Source organism: Echinops telfairi, unplaced genomic scaffold, assembly GCF_000313985.2.
Source record: "Echinops telfairi isolate 266 unplaced genomic scaffold, ASM31398v2 ScPeMD7_7469;HRSCAF=8507_1, whole genome shotgun sequence".
Lineage (NCBI taxonomy): Eukaryota > Metazoa > Chordata > Mammalia > Afrosoricida > Tenrecidae > Echinops > Echinops telfairi.
Window position 1 is genome coordinate 112,119,492 of NW_022111373.1, and position 696 is coordinate 112,120,187.

A 696-nucleotide genomic window follows, 5' to 3' on the forward strand; every position below is an offset into this window, starting at 1 on the left:
GAGCATTCAGGAACTAGAGGAATGATATGTTTCATTGGTGCTATGCTGCCCCTTGGTTGAACCATCACTTCCTTGTAACCCTTCTGGGAGGGGATCTTAATATGTCTCTTCTCTCCATTTCTAACTCATACAAAATCTCAGGGCAGGGAAACCTGGGCAGGGTGGACTGATCCATTTGGGTAGCCATTCCTCCATGTGTAAGAGCTACAGAGAGAGCATGTCTGAGACCGTCGAGGAAGAGAAGCCGCCAGTGGCACACAGTCCAGGCCTTGTCTGAAGTGGCAGCAGCCCCGGAGGCGATGCCACGCACAGCACAGAGGCACCAGAGCAGAGGAGGCACAGCCCTGGCACTAGGGACTGTGAGACGGTGAGGCAGGGCACTGGGTGGGCCTCCTGGCCCACAAAATGAGGCAGAAGCCAAGGAGCCACGTGGTTAAAAGGACCCAGAGGGTGATGTAGCCTTCGGCTGAGGAGAGGGGCCGTTATGGACCACCGGCTGTATCTTGACTATTCCAGTATTCTGACTCGTTGTAACCTGCTCACGTCCCTAATGATCCCTCACACTGTGCATATGGTCTGTGGGTGCTGTCATGGCGATTGCAATGGATGACAGAGTCCAGCAGAGAAGTGCCAGGGGAGGAAAGGTGGGTGTCCGAATAGGGCAAAGATGAAGGAGGGGGAGGCAGCTCTGAGCTC

The 696-nt window shown here is 54.9% G+C and overlaps 1 protein-coding gene across 2 annotated transcripts in view; it reads right to left on the bottom strand.

Annotated features, from left to right (window-relative positions):
• The window catches only part of OSMR (oncostatin M receptor), an 82,645-nt gene that overhangs the window by 16,426 nt on the left and 65,523 nt on the right, over positions 1-696 (bottom strand). The window lies entirely within an intron of this gene.